This window comes from Pezoporus occidentalis, unplaced genomic scaffold (genome assembly GCF_034315485.1).
Source record: "Pezoporus occidentalis ecotype Australia unplaced genomic scaffold, CSIRO_AGI_Poc_V1 ctg124, whole genome shotgun sequence".
Lineage (NCBI taxonomy): Eukaryota > Metazoa > Chordata > Aves > Psittaciformes > Psittacidae > Pezoporus > Pezoporus occidentalis.
In genome coordinates this window covers 866235-886972 of record NW_026913038.1, presented here as the reverse complement: position 1 = coordinate 886972, position 20738 = coordinate 866235, and the positions used below count along the sequence as shown (strand labels likewise).

The 20738-nt window shown below is 43.2% G+C and overlaps 2 long non-coding RNA genes across 2 annotated transcripts in view; both read right to left on the bottom strand.

Annotated features, from left to right (window-relative positions):
* LOC134158000 (uncharacterized) overlaps nt 1-1802 on the bottom strand; it is a 28117-nt gene extending 26315 nt beyond the window's left edge. Inside the window, exon 1 of the long non-coding RNA XR_009962565.1 lies at nt 1092-1802. This is a non-coding gene — a long non-coding RNA (uncharacterized LOC134158000). The remainder of the gene's footprint in view (nt 1-1091) is intronic.
* Nucleotides 1803-1832: 30 nt separating this feature from the next.
* On the bottom strand, nt 1833-9787 carry LOC134157998 (uncharacterized). The gene is made up of 4 exons (XR_009962563.1): nt 9377-9787; nt 9144-9226; nt 5472-5659; nt 1833-4534 (listed from the first exon to the last, which is right to left on the bottom strand). It is a non-coding gene; the product is annotated as an uncharacterized LOC134157998 (long non-coding RNA).
* Between the last annotated feature and the right edge of the window lie 10951 nt (nt 9788-20738).

Below are 20738 nucleotides of genomic sequence, written 5' to 3'. Positions count from 1 at the left end.
ACTACAGAAACAAAGTTTGTGTGATTTCAGCCTTAAATCCCAAGCCTGGTCCAAACCTTGACTCCCAAAAAGCATCAATCTTTCTCTACAGAAGACTATGAAATCCTTCTGGAAATTCAATTTGCTCTTTAAATGGCTGCATTTTGAACCTCTTGACTCTAACACTTCTGTTTCTAAGCTAACTTGATAGCGCTGGAACTGATTTAAACAAACAGAAGAACTGTTTAAAAATGTCATAGTTTTTTTTATTCCGAAACTTTTCACTCTGAAATATTTGTGGTGATTTTTCTAAAGCCTTTTTTTTTCCCCCTTCTTTTTTCTTCTCCACTAGGTTTTGAAACTTACTGTGATGGAATCACTGATACTTCCCCTATTTTTCCCCCTCCATTTTTACTCTCTTTTTTCCAGTTGATTTTCTGCTGTTTTTCAGTTTGTTTGCAGTTGAAAAATTGTGAAAACACCCAGAAAATCCACAACTTTAGGAAAAGTAAAACCGAGGAGATACGGAGGAACCCATTCCAGAAAGATACGGCTGTTGTTGCATTCTCTGGCTTCTTCATCTAAGTAGGGTGTAGGGGAACAGAAAGGAAAGAAGTACATGAAGTGACATGCCAGTATATAAACTATTAGCATTTTGAAATAGCTGATTTTAATCCAAAATACCCCCTAGATACCCAATTCATTGTGTGTTTCCAGATTCAGGAAAGACGCCTTTTTACAACTGAAAACATTCCAAATTTTGGCTAAAACATTTTAGGTTTGATCTCTTTACTAATACATCCAGCAGACTCAAGATCATCTTGCCAGTCTCCTTTTCTGTTAACCTGTTCCCCCAGTAGTAACCTACCAAGGCACACACCAGCAGTAATTTCCACACACTTCCATGGTATCAATTGCCGTTTGCACAGGTCCTGCAGTACCTAGTCTTTGCGCATGCATACTTCCCATTCAGCTTTAAGACTAGGAATTCATTCAATACAATCACAGCTAATTAAGTAAATAACTAAGTCCAGAAATCATTTGCTAAGGAATTAAACATTCTGCTAATGGCAGCAAGCCTCCAAAGCTATTCAGCAAGATGCTTTTCTTACCTCTTAAAACAGCCTGTCACATAGGGTGGAGTAGCAGGAAGATAGATTGGGTTTAAGGAAGTTTAAAAGGGGCTGCCTGCATCCAGCTTGCATCATTCTGCAATAAAAGGCAGCTGTGGTTCTTCCTTCCCCTGTGGCTATGCCAGCTCCAGACCTGGCCCTTTGTCTCCTTTGCTACTGCTGACACAGTGAAGACTCTAGATTTCCTCTTCTTTTTGGTTTATTTTGTTTGTTTTTTTTCATTTTGTTCAGTGTACTGTGGGAATATCTTTGTTTTCTGACTTTGAAGCTGCAACAGGCTTGCTCTGGCTGCCTTTCTGCCTGGCATCGGGAACACAGCTTCAAAAACCCAGTGGTGAATTGTCAAGCAGTAACATGCTGAGCAAAACAGACCCAGCTTCTAATCATGCCCAGCAATAGGGCCACCAGGACCATCTGCAAAGGCAGCTTTGCTGTAGAGGCGAGATTAAACACAAATTTAATAGCAAACTGAGGCCTAGGGCTATTTGTGACATCTCTAAAATCTCAGACATTGTTCTCACTAGAATCTGGCCTCAAATCATAGAGGTAGGTTAATATAGCCAGTTCAAACAGATTTTCAGTCAAGATCTCACTCAGAAACAGCTGGAAGAGAAAGCCAAATTAAAACCGTACGTTTATTCCTTACTTTTTTTTCCAGTTCAAACTAAGTCTGAAGCTATAAGGACAGGTTCTGACCTAAGAACTCCAAATTCAGGGACATGGTGGATAGTTTCCACTCCCACACTGAAATCCAGTCCCACTCTTTCCCCATCTTCTCAGAGAGCTGAAGTTTCTCCATGAATCCACCTCTCTCTCTGAGTTTTCAGATGACACTGCTGATCTTTGAGATGAAGAACTGGGATTCCAACCTGATTTACAAAGCCAGTGCTGAGCAGATGAGCAGAATGAAATCATAGCTGCCTGACCTGCTTATACACTAAAAGGCCTTGGGGGGAAAAATATAAATCAATTAATCAATTTGTTTATAGAGGCAACTTAGCAACAGGGAGCACATGGAACTGATTGGTCAGGTCTGTTAATAAGCAAGTTGAACTCAGTTGCATCAACTGATTTCAAATTTTGGGGTATTGATTTTTGTTAAGAAGATTCATTTCCACTGCCCCTCCTCCCAGAGAAGGAAGCACTTTTCCTTTATGTCAAAGGAGTCACATGCTGCGATTAAGAATTACCACGTTACCATTTCAAGGAGGCTAAACAGAACAACTGCTTGTCTGCTACCTCCATCATTTGTGGAGGCACCTTGGGAGGCAGTGCTCATAAGATGCTAAGAGGAAAATATATTTAAAATTAACTGTAACAGTTGCAAAGTGCCTGCTTGAGTAAAATAGTAGGTTATGTTCAGAATCCATGCAAAACAGGGAGAATTCCTAGAACCTTTTAGATTTTAAAGGTATGATAATACATACGATAAAGAAATATAAGTATCAGTACTACCTGACAGTTTCTATAGTTTAATATATTAAATTATATTTTTAAAGGAACATTCAAAGCCCACGATATATATGAGTTTATAGTGCATATGGTAATTGGATGTTACAAGCAGTATGAACGTTACAGCCCATAACCTCTCAACAGACAGAGGCTGGCCACAGGGAAACCTGTGCATCCAAACACCCACACCCTGGGAACATCTGGCTGCCAATGTCACCACTGCTTACTGCTCTGTAAACCAAAGCCGTAATTTCCTTCTTTCTGCCACCCCAATGTAGATGCTGACATCTCACCTTTTCAAGGCATGATCTTTACTGAAACAGTATCCTCAGAGCTGCTGCTTTGGAGAGGAATGCAGATACCTGTACGGATACTGGACCCTGCAGCATCCCAGGAATGTGCTCCAGATACCCCAAAGGAGAAAACATCCTGTAGGATGCACAGACTGCAGATAACCCAAACTGGGGGCACCCTGCCTATGTGAAAAAGACCCTGTGCAAGATGTACACCTCATGTAACCCATACATTAGCCTCTAGACTCAAAAAGAGTGCTGAGTTTTAATAAAGGCTCTTCTACCTCAGTAGGAGGAGTGCCACAGAGAGGGGAGTTGTCATTCAACCGCAAGCACTGCTGCCACAGTGCAGCTTGCAGGGACCAACAACATACTTAGGAGGCTCCAACCAATCTAGAAGATGACAGGAGCTGTTTGGTTTCTTTCTCTGCTCCCTCTCAAAACCTGGCACACGATGCACACATTTAATTTCTTCTTCTGGCTCAACAAGACTGCCTACGATTATAAATTTTCTTGATAATTTCTTTGGAAACTTTGCCTCATTTATGCTCATGACCTCATAACCTCCTGATACCTTTACTTACATCAGGACTTTTTCCACAGAAGTGCCTTTTATTGTCATCCTCCTGAGACCAAAAGGGCAAAGGAAAGGAACTACAGGCACTTACATCTGAGATGCAAAAAATAGGGGTTTGAAAAAAGTATAAACAAATGAGAATGTGAACTCTGGGAGCGCAGGATTGCCCAGCAAGGAGTTTCTACAGAGGCCCTTTTATTTACTGAACATTTATGTGTATACGAATATTCAGCCCTTGATAGAGCAAAGGGCTGGTTTTGATACTAGCAGCAAAAATATTTGCTGTAAATGTCATGACATGCCTTGTCCGTAATATGATTTTTTCCAGATGGTTATTTTTTTTCAAATTACTGAATGGAAAAATATGTCTTCAGACAAGTACACATAAAAATAATTCTTTTTCCTATTATTGCTTTTTTTTTCTTTCTTTCTACATTTGTAAACGCGCTGCTGGCTGCCATGGGATGATATGCTGGGAGAGAGCATACATCCTGACATCTGATTAATCATGCAAAGTGGTGGATGCATTATTCTTAACTGACCGGGCAGCTGACCAGGGATCATTTTATTACACAAAATGCAAAGGTGGACAATATTCTCACCCTCTTCTAGATAGCTTCTAACACCAAAACATTCCACTGAGGGAGCAGGCGACAGATATTCAAGCTGTCTTTAACTCCAACTAAACCCATACCTCTTTTGTTTGCTGGGACATGAACCTGCTTCTGGATCCAAAATTATCCCAGCTGACAGTCCCACCCAATACAGCATCTGGATGATTGTCTTGATCCTGCTCTTGATTTATTAAACTTGGTGTCCATGAGGTTGTACCAGATGTGGGGCACCTCTCCTGTAAAACAACATCCAGCTCTGCAGTGTGTTTGTTTCCCATGGAGGAGTCAGATGAGCTCTGCTCACAGTCTGAAGCCTGGAAAGCAGCTTCTCCAAGCCATGACTGTGCTTGGACTGAGAAGGACAGACTGCTGCGTAACAATGGCACTAGTTTGGGAAGATTCCTCATGACAAGCATCATACCATGCTTTCCACTTGCTAAGGCTTTCTCTTATTTGCATTCCTGAGAAGCACAGTGACCTGCCAAACTGCTGGGGTGAAGGAACAAGGTTTTAGTGATGGAGCTCAGTTAAGAGTCTCATGCAGTTGGTGAGAATGGAAAGGGAGTAACCTAGCTGTGGGCTATTCAGAAAGAAGACTGGGGCCAGATCCAGACCACAAGATTTTCTCTCCTGTTCTACAGGCATCCAGCTTCTGCCCTTCTCCATGAGGGACCAATAGCTTCTTGTTTAGCAGCCCCACTAGCTGGTTGAAGGCACACTACTCATTTTCCTGCCTAGCACACTGCCGAGTAGTGCAAGAGGTATGGGCCCCACAAATGGAAACACTACTGCAGGTATGGTCTGTTCTTACGTATTAATACCATGTGTCATGCTGAATGACACCCTTCCCCAGCCAGGAGTGGGGGTGTTGCCTGAAGAGATCAGTTAACATGGGCTAGAGATTGACTTTCTAGCTTATGGCCAAATCTGAATCTTATAGCTCAATTCTGGCAAGGTCAGAGCAACTTTGAGCTTGGACAAGAGTTAAGAGCACTTGGCATTTTGTAGAAGAGAGCCCTTAATGCAAAGCAGTGAGTGAAGTATGAGCATAGTAATTTCTCTTCTGTAAAAAACAGAAAAAGAAATTTGGAAAGGGGATAGAAGGGCAAAGTTCAGAGTGGTTTCAGATTCCCACAATAACAACGAAGCCCAGCTCTTTCCCAAACACTTGCACATTTCCTTAGAAACAGGTGACAGACATCTGCAAGGCTGAGTTCAGTGCTGGAACGGCCCAGCCTCCCTTCCTTGGTTGTGGGTGTTCTGCTCCTACAGGAGTGAAAGAGATTCAGCTTAAATATTTCCAGACAATGCTGCAATTTATTTCAAGTGTAATAGGGGTCATTCTTCACTGAAATATAATAATTGTTCTGTGTGAAAGCAGAAGAAATGTGGGGAAGCAGTAGGTTGCAGGATTTACACCCACCCAATACATGGTTGAACAGCTTTCTCATGTCTCCACATCCTGGGTATTACATCCAAGAGAGTAATCCTGGTGCCAGCCACAGAATAACACAAGATCTTTTGCTTGTGTTGTTCCATATTCACCAGGGGAATGGCTCTCAAGGAGTCAGATGTTTTTCCTGATCCTGAACAAACTATGGGTCTCATCAGCTGCATTAGGAAAGAAAAGTGTAAAGAACAAAGGTGAAAATGACCATCCAGCAGCAGTATAAACATCCTGCCTTGCTGAGGCTCTCATCAAATAACAACCACATTGCATCTGCCTGGCTTTCTTCTGGGGACCTTAAATGACCTTGCACAGTGCCTCGTCTGGTGGGGTAAACAATTCTCAGCCTAGTTTCCTCCCTCCTAAATGGGCAGACTAGGGGAAAAAGAGCAGGGAGTAGAGGGGTAGAGTCCGCCCTGTAGAGACCACTCACCATCACCATCCTGCAAAGGATGAAAATAACAAGAAAGGGAAAGCATCAACTGTCCTCAAAGAAACAAAGTCTTCTCCCAGCCATGGAGAAAAGAGGGAGATTGACCCACTGGTCACTTCATCTTTCATCTTTTCCTAGTGTAAAACAGATCCAATGATACCTTCTTTGCAATGCAGAAGGCAAGACACTATGTGTAGGGAAGTGGTGTTGCTGCAGAGAAGAGGTACAGAGCCTTTGAAGTGATCCCTGTCCACCTTGAACTCCAGATCTGGAATTTGGTCTTTAAATCTTGACCAACACCAAAGAAAAAACTCATTTCAAATCAAGTGGTAGAAAATCCAAGACTCAATTACAATACCTGCCTTAAAATGAACAAGCTTTTCTGTCTATGAATCTGATACACATTGAACTGTTTCTAGTGCTTTATACTGGAAATGTTTCAGTTGGAAAGCATCATCACTTAGAGAGAAAAATAAAAATACTGTAGACGGTTTTAAGCTCTACATCTGTGGAAATCTCATTAGGTAGTTTTAGATGTGCTGGCATCTGGAAAAAATCATCCCTCTAAACAGAAAAATATGTCATAAATGTCATAATGGGGTGTTGGAGAAGCACATGAAATTAGTTTGGTTCTTCAACTCAGCATCTCTGGCCGGAATCATTAAAAAGAAAATAACTTGTATAAGGCATTAAACAGTTTTTGTCAGGGTTTGGCTGTATGGACCAACGTGGAGTCAAAGACCACTGAATACCTGATTTAAAGTTGTAAAACTCTGGAGAGCCACAATAGGTTGGAGCCAACCCAAACATTCATAGAAGGTGAGTACAAGTACAGCAAAGCCCTCTATCTGGACAGGCTCCTCAAGCAACAGGCAGACACTTTACTCTGAGCAACGAACTATTCAAAGCCTCTAAGGGAAATCCTCACTCTGTCCTTATTCACTGGATGTTTGCAGCAGCATCACTGAAGATCTCAGGCCAGCGTCACCTTCAGAGAAGTCCATTAAAAGCGAGCAGACAGCTGTTGAGGGACCTCAGCCTTCCTCGAGGTGGGCAGAGGTGGAAAGCATTCATTAGCTTGGTAGGCTGATACTGTCTTCAGTCCCTCAAGAATGTCCATAGGGATCTTCTCAGCTGGATACCACAGCATGATGTCTAGTGTTGCTCTGCACTGAGCAAGTAGGTGCTGGACAGAAGGCAAGTGAGGAGCACACAAAGCTTAGGCTGCTCCTGAGCGCAGAAGGGCTGCAGGTACCTGCACACACCACACATCTCCAGCTTCACAACTAGCTGCTTGTATCCTGCACTCTTTTTAGGCTCTGCCCACGTGAAGCACAGTCCCTGTGCTAAATTTGGGGTTGGAATCACGTTAGGCTTCTTTCTGCCAGGTGCCATGTCCACAGCACCATCAGTGTAGAATCTAGAAGCCCGGCTAGGTATTTTTCAGTGCCCTCTAAAGGTCTCTCACCTTGAGCTGACTCACAAACACACTGAGCGAATGCCTTTGGAACATCCTGAGCCTGTTCCCAAACAACTTTCAGTGCTTTTTGGTATGTGGAGTGGCAGGTATGTTTTGCAGGGATGGCTACGGCAACCAAAGCTGTTTTCTGAGGGGAGATACTCAACTTCTGAGATGTGCAAGCCTCAGTGATCAGTTCAGTGCTCATCAAAATTAATGTGAGCGTTAAATACCAGGCCTCTAGGTCTTCACAAGGTGCACATCAAGGAGCTATAAAGCAACTGGAGATACAGGTTCCTTGGGTAGTATGTAAAACACAAGCTATAATCAAAACTGATCATTAAAAATCCTGTGGCAATGTCTGCAATAGAACGTTCAATCCATTGTCCCAAATCTAATCATTACACTCTGCCCTCTGCCCATTTAGCATCCTTCTAGTGTTTCAATTGAGGATAGTATTGCAGTGCATTTCCTGACCTGAATAGTTTAACGGATCATAATTGTCTCATGGTTACTTCATGCTCCTGCAGTCGGTTTGTTGTATCCATCTGTTTTCTTTATTCTTACATGCAAACTGTAAGGTCTTTGGGGCCAATGACTGCCGCTGAGCTCTGTGTTAATACAGCACTGAGCACGGGGGGGCCCAAGTTTTAGGTTCAGCAGCAGAACAACCCATAATTAATAAATGGCGGCTTGTCTGTTCCAAGCAGAAAAGCAGCACAGCAATCTGTCAGGGTATAGAGGAGGAGGGTGTGACCTCTCCCATCAGGCCTATGTCCCCTGGGATTCTCCTGATCATCCTCATTTTCTTTGGAAAAGTTATGGTGCCGATCAGTTTTGTGTGCATTCACTTTCACTCCAGCCTAGGAACAGATGGTGGCACAAAAGAGGAGTGACTTAAAATCACTTTGTCCTGTTCTCCCTCTCCACCTGCTCCTAATCACAAGCCATCCATACATTTAAATACCAAACAAGAGGAAGGAAAGAGCTTGTGTGCAACAGAAGTACCGAACAATGTTTGCATTAGAGAAAAACACAACTCAGACGTGCCTTTCAGCCCCTAGCAGCAGTCCCCATGGAAAATGATGTTAAAATAAACAAAAAGCAACAATTCCTTTCCGACTGATGATTTTATAACATGGTTGGTGCTGCTAAATGCAACCAGCCATCCTTTCCACATTCTTGCTCTCCACCCAGGATGTCCCCCTGTGTTAAGGGTGTCTCTTCACCCGCTGACATGTGTGCATGAATTCTCTTTCTTAATGATCTTTAAGCATTATTAAGAACAAAAGAAATCCTAATCATTATATAAGCCTATTAAAGGATGACAATGATAAATCATTAATAATGATGCAGAATGGGCAGAAATGTGCATTTAGCACTTCCACTTCTGCACATAGAAAGAAGCAGAGTGATGTATTTTTATTAAATGAGGATGATAAAGTATCCCCCAGTCTATTAGTAACCAAAGAAGACGTTAAACAGTATTTATCAGGCAGTTATCTCAATCTGCATATCTAAGAAACACAGAATCAGAATAAACTGGGTTGGAAGGGACCTTCAAAGGTCATCTAGTCCAGCCCCACTGCACTGAGCAGGGACGTCTTCAACTGTATCAGGTTGCCCAGAAACATGAAGCCAAAGTCCTCTTAAGACGTAGCCAAGGTGCTCTCTGGCTTTGTACTGTTATTTTTTAATGAAGCTAGAAAACTACTGAATTTCTAAAGACTGATACATGATTTGTGTATCTCCTCACCTCAGCTTGGCCCCATCTTGTACAGTTCTGCTGTGCACTCCTAGGCAGGTCTAGAAGTTGGCTGGAAGATCCACATGCCACTACTGAAAAAGAAAACAACAAAACGATGGTGCATGTGCCATTGTCTCTAAAACAACAGAAGGATTATTCAGCAGGTACTAAAATCAGTTGTAGCCACAGATGCTACATCTACACTGGGCGGGGGGGCTACAACCACCGCATGTGCCACATACATTAACTCTGTGCTGGCTCACGGAAGTAATGAGCAGTCACATGGCAGGAATTCTCTGAACCCTATGGAAATAAAGTGGTTCATGGCAGATCAGCTGGAGTTACAACACTCCTAAATGCGTTTGGGGTCCTACCTTCCTCAACCACAGAAGAATTTAGGCTTTATATGCCTTCTGTGATCTCAGTCTCCTGCTACTGTCTGGCATTTATGGAGCCCTAAGATAGCCTAGGTAGCCTGGAAAAAGAGAGGTGATCCTTCCACTGACCATTGAAATGAGATGCTGCTGTAAGTCATGGAAGTTGCCAGCAGGAAACAGGACTGTCCCAAGCCTTCAGGTTTATAAAGCCAGCTCAGATGAGCCCAATTCCCACTTATCTCCCATAACTCTCTACAGGAGCTGGTAATTCCCACAGCCCCATCCTGCATTCCTGAGTTCCTGCATCCTGTGCAGGATGGAAGCTGCATTCAGCCACCTGGCAACAACTTTTTTAGGGGAGTGGATAAGGGGTGGCAAGAGGACACTTTACAGCTCAAATAGGGCAGCAAAGATGAGACTCCCCTTGCTCCACACTGATCCTGCCTGGGGGGGCCAATAACCTCCATTGCTCCAAGGACCTTTGATGTCCAACCTCTAAACTGTCCCACGCTTACCATCCATGTGCAATACTCCTCAACGACACCTCTCCTTTGTGCACTGTTGATGCCCCACATTTCTCGTGAGAGGCTTCACACAGAAACAAGAAACTGCCACGCTGTTGCATTTGTGCTATTCAGTGGAAAATTGCCTTCATCGGGGATACTTTGATTCCTAAACTGGGATGTAAGGAGTTGTAAATCAGCATAGTCCCACTGCTTTGAGCAGACTTACAGGATTTGTGTCAGTGCAGGAATTTGCCACTTCGTTACAGAGCTCCTTTAGCAACAGCCTACCCTGAATGAGGCCCCGTGGCCAGCGAGGGGAGGTAGCAATTTTCTCGTCACTGTGGCAAACAGCAAAATCACAGACATTATTTTAATCAGCTGGAAGCGCATAGGAAGGCTCTGTGCAGATAGGTGTGTATTAACAAGGAGCACACTCATATCACGCTGCTAAGTATTTTTGGGTGGCCGGTCAAGCATAGCTGCCTTTCAAACTGCCTTGGAAGGAGAAATATTAATAAACTCCCTGCAGCATGCAGATTTGATTGAATTTCTCATGGATCATAGCTCGCCTGCAGCAGGGTGGCATACCTGTCAAGCTAAGACATTGTTCCATAATTGTTCCTGATGCATTGTGTGCTAATTACCATTGCTGAAAATAATCTCCAAAGATTATGGCAGGCATCATAAATAACAAGCCAGCGGTTCAACACGGCATTATGACAAGGCCTCAATCGCTCTTATCTTTTACTGGAGTGGAGCCTATGCATTAGCTTTACTAATGAATCTTTTTCATTTGTACAAGTGATGTTTCCATTTGACAATGACATGAACATAAAGTGGAGGTTAATTTACTCTATTCCGAGAGGTTCATTATTTAACCTGACGTTGAGGACAAAACAATGTAGCCTAATAGATGGCAAATAGAAATTAGTTGTGATGAATTTTGCCATTTAACACTCTCGTGCTCAGAGGCAGCGCGCACGGCAAGAGGATGAGTTTGCTTCCCTGGCAAAACCGCTTTATTTCCACAGTTCGGAAAAAACAGAAGGATTCCCTGACTCCCAGAATCCCCTGTACCTTGTAAAACACGATGGATTTACACAGACATAAAAACTGCTGGTAACTAATGGCCCAACGTTGTCATTGTGTCAATTTTTATCAGATTAGTTGGCATTAACACTGTATCACCAATTGCCTTACAAGCCAAGCTGCTGTGAATTGGATTGGATTGAGGTAGCTATTAGAATTGCCAATTTAAACACTCGGGGCTTATCTCAGCTTTAAACCATTGACAAAAAGGTTTGGTCACTTCCCCGACATTTTCTGACATGTGTGCTCTGGGCAAGCAATGCAGCATCCGGGCGCTGGCTGCGCTCATCCCTCTAGGCCTTCAAAATGTATCTATTCAACAGTAATTTAGCATCATCCAATATGGTTTGAATCAAGCAAATATTTTCCTTGTTTATTGCACACGCTCATTGTGCTGTTTCAAGGAGGTTTATTAATAGTTTGTAATAAATTTGCTAAACAATTTGCAATAAATTATGCAGTCATATTTATAGCAGTGACACATTTTAGAGGACAAAAGTTGACCTTTCCCATGCCTCAAAGAGAGAAGGGGCAGGGTGCATCCATTACATCCCAGCCTTTCGTAGGCTCATATCCTGATTCCTCCAGCTCGCAGAGAAGATAAAATGTAGCTGCTCAAAAGCTAGCTTAATTTGTTTACTAACAATGGGATACATTCTCTGGGACCCTGTGAACGCTGCCGTGCTGGATTCTGATGTGCCACAGGAACTGAAACCTATAGGGTTTACTTAGAGAGGCTTGCAGGGCAAGGAGCCCTTTGGATTTGGGGTTTTGCTTGTTTTGTTTTGTTTCGGGAGGGTTTTTGTGTTTGTTGTTTTTTTTCCTTTTCATTCATAGCTTGACAAAAAGCAACATCTTGAGAGGAAACAGTCCCATTTCAACAGCACTGAATTTTCCAACAACAACAAAAACATTCCTTTAATTACTTCCAAATCACATCTAATATTCAGTCAGTGAGAGATGTGGTGATGCTGCTCAGGGGTTTCTCCAGTTCCACCCTGACCCCATCTCACCACTCTGGCTCTCAGCTGTCAGCTGGCTCACTATCACAGCCACCTACACTCTTTTGCTTATGGACCACCAAAGAAAGGTCAGCTACAGTGATGGACACATGCAAGTAAACTCTGCATCTTCTCACTGCTCCAGCACAGAGCTGAGGTGGCATCTCTGAAGGTGGCACATGGCAAACCTCTGCTCTGCCCTCAGCTCGGGAGTTTATATCCACTTTCTTGGGGCCATCCTCCTCCACCTTCCCCATTCATGTCCAGCTGGGAATACAGAGTGGAAAGAATAATCCTTTCTTTTTGCAGGCATCAGGTCTGTTCTGGCTAACCCTGTCCTGACAGAGAGCAACACGGGATCATCAGTGACCACACGTGGTCAGGAAACCATGTTTTACTTTTCAGATTTACAAGAGACAGCTTCTTCTGTCACACCAGGATCATTTTCTTATGGGTGACTCGTGGAACGCAGGCTGCCTCCCTGCCGCCTACCACCCTGAAAACAGAGAGGAGCCCATCAAAGGTGATGGTGAGGTAATGGTCTCACTTCCCAGATCAAGGGAGCACAGTAGTGAGAAAGAAAGAGCATCGTTCTAGGAATGAACTGGGCAGCAGTTTGACTATGCCTCCTTTTTACTGCATATTATTACAGCATTGCATTCATAGTCAAGGGTCAGCTGCCATTTCCTGGGGTTTATAACTTGCCTGTTTTAATTAACATCAGGCTGAAACTTGGTAGGGAGGCGGGGTCAGCCCAGATGTTAATGTTATTCCAAAAGTGCCTTATATCAGGGCTGTTATTTAAAATATACTAAAGAGGGAATGTTTCAGGATGTGCTGATTTCAGGGGTATATTTTAGACAAATAATGAAGACAGGGCTTCATTTCGGAAGAAAGCAATTTGGGGTAGACTTTGTGCCTCCATGAGTGGCTCACCACTGAGAAACAGGAAGAATCAGCCCTTTGCTGTCCATGGGGGCTCCTCTGGACTGGATCAGCCTGGCAAGGGAACAAGCACCCCAGCTGCCCTGTCCATGCTGGTTTGGGGTCTCAGCATGGCTGTTATTAGCTCAGATGAAGCAGTTTACAAACTCAGTGGCAGCCTTTCACTCAGCAGAAGTGGTTTCTTGATGTTATTCTGCCTCAGGAGCCCTGCTCCACAAAAGCAGAGCCCTCATCTGGGTTTTTCCACGGTCTTCTACGTTCTATTATCCTGTGTAATGAAGAATTGACTGTTTAGAGTTAGCAGTAACACTTTAAAGCGTTGCCTTAAATATGCATTCTCCGATTTCCAGGATGTTGTTGCTGGTACTGGAAGTGCACCAGTAACACCAGTGCAGTTACAGCTATAGCAAAGTGGTCACTACTGTTTCTGCAGTATTTGCTTACAGAGATGGACTATTCTCTGCATATTTGCAAATTGTGGAGGTGATCTGAATTACACACACAAAATCACTGTGTTTGTGGCATTGACATTATGAATGAAGGCACTAGGACTTGGCACCACCTGTTCAGAAATCCTTCATATAGTTAATTCAATTGGCTTCTGTCTAAAGAAGTTGTTGTCTTCACTATTCTGGTAGAAGATGGCTGCATGCAGCGTTGAAGTTGCTCTGGCGAGTTAAAGATTGACAGGAACTCTCTACCTTAACTCTGAATGCCAGTGCTGTTGTGCACATAGACTATTTCCTGTGTTTTAAGCCAGAATTCTGGGTTTTCGAAGACAATGTTGCTCTCTATAACTTCACCTCAGTCAGGCTGACTAACAAGCCCTGTCTCTCCATGCACTTGCCTGCAAACTCAAAAGCTCTTGTAGCTTTAGGAACAATTTTAGCCTACTCAGTAAAATAGTCAGCCCCAAAATCTACATGTCTGTTTAACCAGCTTCCACCACTGGATCACGTCGCACTTGCTCATCTACTGAGTATCTATCTTTGAGACAGGACCTGGTGCTCTCTTGGTGTTACAGGCAGGGAGTTGAAGTATGAAGCAGACAAGGAACTGGCCTGAAGTGATACTGGGAATCTGGGTAGAGATGAGAACAGAACACAGGTTCTTGGGCTCTGAACAACTGGCCATCCTTCCCCAAAAAATGACCTCTTCCCAAGCATGCTGTAGAGGACACTTGGAGAAAGCAGTACACAAAATAGCCCTAACTTGCATGCTGCTTGGCACAACATCTAAGAGAGAGAGACAGATCTTTAGCCTGTGGGGATGATTCCCAAAGGACACAGAAATGGTAAATGAGGGAAGCAAATCTATTTCCAGTTGGCTTAAAATTTTTCTACAAAGGGTCATCTCTGTTAGAAAAAAGTTAGAAATCCATACATCAAAGAGGACTAAAAAGTGCTTGTTACTTGCCAGTTACATTATGCTTTGAGCTAAGGCTGGTCTACCCTGTCCCCAGCCTCCTTGCTTTTCTGCATAAATTAATAGAAAACTATCGTATCATTACTCTTGCTCCATTTGGATGCCCAGGACTAAATGCTTAGGGACGTAGCTGGTACAATAGCTTTTCCCTTTGTGGTAAAGCTACCACAACTGCCCCAGGCAAAAAGTGACATTTCTCCAATGCTAACAGTGAAAAATGCTAACAAGCTAATTTTGCCTGCTTTGCTTTAATTTTGATTAGGCACAAACTGGCTACAGGTAAATATCTCAGTCTGATGGAGTTGAAAGTGTGCTGTTTGCTTTGTCTTCACTCATTAGCGAGCAGCAGGAGCAAATAGAGTGGGTAAGTTGATTACAGCTCCTGGCTCCTTTCACAGGCAAGTGGTGAATTCCTCAGGACCACATTCCACCTAGGTGTTATATCCCCTGGTGACCCACACAAATCATACACGCTGAGGTCATGGCTAGAGCATCCTATTGGTTTGGGCGGTGTGTGGTGGGGGTGTCTTGCTTATTTTCATGCAGAAATCTGGTAAGCTCACCAACTCTTTCCTGGACATCTTTGATTGTGTTTACCTTCAGAAACAGCAGCATTTGATCATGTGTTGAGGAGCTGCATGCTTCCTTGTAAACTGAGAAATTACTTTCAGGTGTATTCTGTGGGTATTTTTTCTCTCAGGAACTGAAGATGCCCCTGTAGCAAATACCCAGGTGTAAGTATTTATAGAGTCCTCCTCGTTTGTTTTTTGGGAACACAAAAGTCCCTTCTGCCCTTGCTAACATTGGTGGGAAGGAGCCAGTGGTGTTAAAAGGAACTGAATGACTGTATCACAGCACATCAGATGAGGGCAAGTTTTCTGAAGGCGGAAGGATGCATCTCTCTGATCCTGCTCCCAGTCTCTGCACCCACGGAAATTGCTGAATGCATCAGTGCTAGAAAGATCATAATTTCCTTTTGCCTTGAGTACATTTTCCAAAGAGCCACAGTTCCATTACAAAGGGAAAATGTAGAAGGATAATAGATGTTTCTGTAAGCCAGAAGCAAAGATGGGAAACAAGGAGCATCCGTAGCATGGGTATCATATAACTATCTAAAAAGAAGTGACAGCATGGTGGTTTACTGTTCATGGAGGTGAAAAAACTGCAAGTAGAAGGACAAAAACTAAACACATGGAAATATCTACTATAAAGAGTCACTGAAGAAATAGCTCTGTATTAATGCGGGAGGCACATTAGTCCCCAGTGCTGCACACCATGAGGTGTGCAATAAACCAGAGGAGGTGAAACAGGAAAAGATCAGAGGTCAGACCAAGTCATGTGAGAGCCCCTGGCTCTCTCCCTTACCCACTAGTGACCAGCACCCAATGCCTGGGAACATTCATACCCCTTGACATCCTAGTCCTGTCTAGTCAAATACTTGTCAAGGCCCCAACCAGGAGATCTGCAGCACTTGCTCCAGGAGCAAGCAACTCCATTGGGATTGTCGAAGAGGACTTGGGCCACTGCTATGGCTTTTCACTGCAGATGCAGTCAGCTCTTGCCTGCCTGAAAGGATGGAGCAAAAAAAAAGAGATCCATCAGCAGAGGGCTGCACAAAATAGAATTTTTCTACACTAAGAGACACCAGCATCAAAGATGTATCATAAAATGTCACAAAAACCCAGGCTGGATGGACCTTTGAGCAACCTGGTGTAGTGCAAGGTGTCCCTGACCATGGCAGTGGGGTTGGAACTAGATCTTTAAGGTTCATTCCAACACAAACCATTCTATGAGTCTATGAGAAATTCATCACTTTAGAGGAAAGAACTGTGGGGTTTGGGAGACCAAGAAATTTTCAACTTTTTTGTTTAATGTCAGGAGTTATTTTCTAACAGGCAAAAGTTATAAGCAGTTCCCAAGATCCGGGGATGCAGATTCAATAAAGGCAGACAAAAGATTTGAGGTTGTGCTCTTCAGAGGGGAGCCTCTTTTGTTTGTTTGGTTTGTTTTTACTCAAAGGGCATTTTTAATTTGTTCCTCAGTTGGCTGTTTCCAAATATATTTGTCTTTGCCTTCTTCCTCCTTTCCTGCCTCGCTCTGGTTCTGATTTTCACAGCCATTAGTAAATACATCACCAGTGGGATCTCTTCTCTAGGATTTATGTTCATAGTTAAAAATCAATTTCAGCCCAGAAAAGAGAATGAAGAGAAAAAGTGCAAAAGAAAAAGGAAAAAAGATAATAGAAAGAATAAGTAAGAAAGAGAGAAACCACACTAATGCTTGGATGAGACTGAACAGTCTCCCCAGCTCATAGGCAGAGCCCCGATGCTATACACTGGCTTTGAGACAGTGTTCAAAAATGTACTGTTCTCAATTTATTAATTGAAATAAAGATTAAAAATAATTAAGACCCTTATTAGACTTCCTATTACAGCTGTAATCATGTATGACACAAAACTGGCACATGAATGAAATTGTTGATGTTTGCCAGAAGCAGTGGTTGCTCTCACAAACTGCTGGGAAGCCCTGTTATTGTCTGGTGAGATTCAACTCCAAATTGCCAAAGCTTTGTATGGACAGACTTGCATGTATTTAAACTTGGCTTCAGAAGATTCACTTGCATTAGCTTTTCCCAGGCACACACTAAATGGACACTAACTTGTTTAGCTCAAGAAAGCTTAAATAGTTAAACAATTCAGGTAAATCAGCTGACATGCCATATGTAGCTGGGGCTGGAGGCTGATCTGGGGAGGCACTGGTCTTGCCACCACCTCCAGGCTCCTCCTTTGCCCCCTTGTAGACATGCCAGTTACATCACCCACACAACTGCATCCTGATGAAGCCATCTAAGTAGCCTTTACTAAGTTAGCTCATTTAGTCAGAAACAGGTCTAAGGATCCCCCATACAAATAGCTAAATACTGCTTAGGGAAGCAGCCAGATCTGGAAAGGGGCAGCAGCAGGAGATGGCAAAGTCCTCCACCAGCAAAACTGCAGCCAAAAGAGACTGTGTGATAACAGCCTGCTGCCCTGGGGCAGGAAGGGCTTGTCCTTGCCCAAACTCTTGATTCTCATCAATATAAGCAAACCCTGAAAAACTGTAAACTTTCCATCCAGCCATTCTCAATTTCTTGCATCAGGAAGGAATAAACATCATACATTTTCTACATTAGATCTACCCTGAGCTGCACAGGATTTATTTTATTTAGACCACACATTGTGTGGTGTATTTATAAAGCAGAGACCTCTGGAATACAGTTCTGCTTGGGGAGGTCTCCATTGAGCTATATATCGAACAATCACACACTTTAGCAAGATGGTGAATGTCAGTGAAATCTAGAAGTCACAGAAGAATCCGGTCAATACAATGGAAAATTGGTAGGAAAGCAATTGTAGGGAGAGCAGGCAGGAGCCTGGAACTGCTGTTAAACTCCTGCAACTCACAGGAGAACCTTTTCCCAGCATCCTCCCTGCTCGCCATGAGTCACTACTGAGGCTCCACGTTGAGTTATCACCATTTAGAGTGGCATTTCCTTTCAGACTGCACAAAGCAAAGGAGCCATATTAGTAAATTTATTGAGTATTTCATTAGATCAATACGGAGTATGATTTAGGACCCTCTGCCCAGGCTCTTTAAATCTATTTAATCAAACCAATTAATAAAAAAAAATCTAGAAAGTTGAAACATATCCTGTAAGGTGCATCGTAAATATACTCCCTTACTTATGCTTTTGATCTCAGCCAGGTAATTAACGACTTTGGTTAAGTTCGAGTCATTCCCTCATGCCTGCTCATGGTCATAAAGCCCCAGGGCTATGCATAGCTCATGGATTTATTATGGGTTTTTTTCCAGTTACAAAAACCTCTCTAGCTCCATTTCCATTTTTTTCTTCTTTTAATTCCATGTATGCAGACTTGTGTGGCTCTCCATCCTAGCTACACCAGCACCAGTCGTCATGCTTTGTGCAATAACACAATGGAAAAACAGGGCCCATTTGTCTTCTTCTAGCTTGTATGATACCATAAATACATCTGATACCTAGATATCCCAGCAGTTTTGCCAGAGCCATAACATGACCATTGCATATACCAGACTAGCACCCCTCAGAGGGGCATCAGCTTCACTTCAGGAAGGATGATTCAAACCTGGCAGGACATTTTGGATGAGGATTTCCTCATCCAAAAGCAAAGGGGTGGGAATATGTTCCTCTATGGAGTAAAGAGTCTCTTAATTCTTCATCTAGAAAGCTCTCAACAATTTAGACAAGCATGGAGGAAGCTGGAGGGAGAAAATAAATTGTGTCCATCACAGGGGGGCTGCATAGTGAGCTGGAGAGCGAGAGATCGTGAACACATTCCTTCCCAGAGCCTTTAAAGTCAAGATAGCAGCTTTATCTTGCTTTACAATCAAGGAAATCCGGGCTCTGGGGGAGAGAGACAAGGAACAGATGAATGGGTTTCCTCTAAGCACATGTAATATATATCAGTATCTGAAGAACATTGGTCATAACTCTTGGACAGTGCCCCATAACAAAATAAATAATGAGGAGTGCTGGGCTCAGTGGCTGCTTGGAGCAGGAGAGCTGAGCCTGAACATGCTGCAGGCAAGGAGTTTCTTTCCCTTCTGTTTGCAGTAAGCATGTAATTTTACTTGAATTGCTATAGGAGGCGAAAAAGCAAAACAAAGGTATAAGAACTGACTTTAACACAACTCCCTAGAAGAGCAATGTATCTTTCCAAATGAGTGTCAGGTTAATTTTCCATAGTTATGCGAACATCATCGGGACCTATACTGAGTGATTCCAGGTGATGAATAGGCCTATATAAAATGCCAAATGTCCTTTTATTTGGGATAAGACTTCTTTGCTAAAATAGCGTAAGACAAATACAGAGACTGTGGGAGGCTTGAGAGGTTGCATTTCTCACTGAGCACTTTATGCCACCACTCTTAATTCCCAAATGAAATAAGGAACTTGCAGAGCTACCAAGAGGCTCCAATGAAGATTTGATCTAGACAGACAAGCCAAAGAGAGAATGGAGGACATCTTTCCTGTGACAGATAGGACAATGCCCTGATTGTGATCTACAAGTTGCAGTCTTGTTTCTCAATGCCCAGTTCAGCCTTGTCACAGCTTGCACCTTTCAGAAAATACTCTGACATCATCTGTGGGTGAGGATAACAAAACCTCCTGGGTTCATCACAAGAGCCCTGGAGGAGAGCATCCCTTTTCTATAAATCTGACCTCCAAAGAATTGCCACAACCCTAGACCTCTTGTGGCAGCCATAAGAGCTGGGATCTTCTCCTTACTGCAAGGGGGGACAACAGTTGGTATGGCAGGAATAAAACTGGTATGAGGTGTCTACTGGTTACTCAGATCTACCAAAAGCTTCAGGAGGAGTCAATCTGACCTCTGCATACGTGGGAGTCCACAAATGGATCAATGCCTTAACATAAACCCTAAAAAAGTGCACAGACCATAGCCTTGCTTCAGCTTTCAGCTGAGTTTTCCAGTGCATTGAGCAGCCATGTGACCACAAAAGGAGCAGAGGGGATCATCCCTTCCTGAAAGCATTTGCAAGCACAAAAACCTGATCACAAATCCTTTGAAGACAGCAAGAGTCTTTCCATCAACTCCAGCTGACCTTGGATCTAGCCCAGGGCTCACAGCTGAATGACTCATGGGTGAGGTCTTTTTCTGCACAGGAAAGAGAGAAAGATGCTGCTGCTCTCGGGGCAGATTGGGGTCCATGCTGATGAGACCCCTCTGTATTTTTTAGGAGGCAATGATCCGGGCAGATTCTATTTAATATCTACTCAGCTCTTGTGGGATTAGAGCAAAAGCATTATCAACTGTGTCTTATTGCCAGAGGGTTTCTAAACTTGTCAAGCCAGAATGGGGCTCTTCCCCACTAACCCCCTTTTTCTTCCCAACAGCTGGGGTCCCCACCAGTGTGGTCCCATTCTCACCCAAACCATGTTCAGCTCCTGTGGGGCGGGGAGATAAAGGGACTTCTGAAAGCAGGAAAACAAATCCATAGCTAGTAAATTATATATAGCTCTTATCCCACAATTAGTTTGTAATTCTGAAGGACTGCAGACAGTCAGACTCCTGTGTAATAATCCCCGAGATCAGATTCACATTGAATTGAAGGACTTAAAGATAGGCAACAAAAATTAGGCCAGGATCTATACCAGTTTACACCAGTAAAAGGTCTGTAAAAGGGTTTTTAGCCAAAATGTGAGGCCCTGTCTTCAGTTAG